Source organism: Microtus ochrogaster, unplaced genomic scaffold (genome assembly GCF_000317375.1).
Source record: "Microtus ochrogaster isolate Prairie Vole_2 unplaced genomic scaffold, MicOch1.0 UNK130, whole genome shotgun sequence".
NCBI classification, from domain to species: Eukaryota; Metazoa; Chordata; class Mammalia; order Rodentia; family Cricetidae; genus Microtus; species Microtus ochrogaster.
In genome coordinates this window covers 474528-475939 of record NW_004949228.1, presented here as the reverse complement: position 1 = coordinate 475939, position 1412 = coordinate 474528, and the positions used below count along the sequence as shown (strand labels likewise).

At 36.7% G+C, this 1412-nt stretch overlaps 1 protein-coding gene and 1 non-coding gene across 2 annotated transcripts in view; both read right to left on the bottom strand.

Moving 5' to 3' along the window:
• The window catches only part of LOC101991257 (zinc finger protein 420-like), a 74695-nt gene that overhangs the window by 21833 nt on the left and 51450 nt on the right, over positions 1–1412 (bottom strand). The gene's annotated exons all lie outside the window — the stretch shown is intronic.
• LOC113455807 lies at positions 32–186 on the bottom strand. Its single transcript, XR_003376763.1, has one exon. It is a non-coding gene; the product is annotated as a U8 small nucleolar RNA (small nucleolar RNA).

Here is a 1412-nt window from a genome sequence, read left to right as displayed (position 1 = left end):
TTTCTTTCTTTCTTTCATTCTTTCTGTTTTTTTCCAAGCAACCAGGATGTTATCAGCTCCTGGTTACAGGGAATTGCTAATCAGCAAATCGTGCAAGCTCCACTCATCATTTTTCAAAAGTTTCTTATCTTCATATTTCTACCATTGTAGTTTGTCTTTCTGGTCAAACTTTCTTTGGACTGACAACACAAATAATGACATGAAGACTCATTATTAATTATGAAAGTTTGGCCCTTACCTTAGGCTTGTTCTCAACTTGAAGATGGATGCTAAAAAGAAATCCCACACTAGCTCAGAATTGAGTATACTAAAGGGTCATTTATTTATGGTTAGACTCACAGATACAACCCTCTATACAAATGGGGAACAGGAACTGTATCCAGCAGCCAGCAGCCAGGAGAGAGAGAGAGAGAGAGAGAGAGAGAAAGAGAGAGAGAGAGAGAATGCTTTACCTTGTAGTATAAGAGACCATGCCCAAGTGAGCTGGCATCTTTTTTATTATCATTATTTTCTTTTTTTATTAATTTTTATTGAGCTCTACATTTTCTCGTCTCCCCTTCCTGCCTCTCTCCTCCCCTTCAACTCTCCCCTAAGGTCTCCATTCTTCCAATTTAATCAGGAGATCTTGTCTTTTTCTGCTTCCCATGTAGATTAGATCTGTATATGTCTCTTTTAGAATCCTCATTGTTGTCTTGGTTCACTAGGATTGTGATTTCTAGGCTGGTTTTCTTTATTTAATGTTTTAAAACCACTTAAGAATGGCTACATATGATAATTGTCCTTCTGGGTCTTGGTTATCTCACTCAAAGTAATGTTTTCTAGCTCCACCCATTTGCCTGCAAAATTCAAGATGCCATTATTTTTTTCTACTGTGTAGTCCTCCATTGTGTAAATGTACCACATTTTCCATATCCATTCTTCAGTCAAGGGGCATTTAGGCTGTTTCCAGGTTCTGGATATGACAAACAATGCTCCTATGAACACAGTTGAGCACACATCCTTGTGGCATGGTTGAGCATCCTTTGGTTATACACCCAAAAGTGGTATTGCTGGGTCTTGAGGAAGATTGTTTTCTAATTTTCTGAGAAATCGGTGGGCTGGTATTTTAAATGCTATTGGTTGAAGGAGTTCCCACAGCACCTCCCCCTTTTGTTTAAATAAGAGAGTTTGAAGCCTAATACAAAACCATATACAATAAGAACAAATATCAAGTATAAAAATTAGAATTACAAAAACCTTAAACAATATTAAGCAAGGAGCATATGATAATTCTTGTGTTAGAAATGCCATGGCTATATCATAAGAAGAAGGTAAGTATAACTATCTAATCTTCAATACCATCAAAGGTCTGAAAAGGGAGATAATATTACTTGAGAAGACAGGAAGTGTAATTAAGTAGCTTTCAACATGTA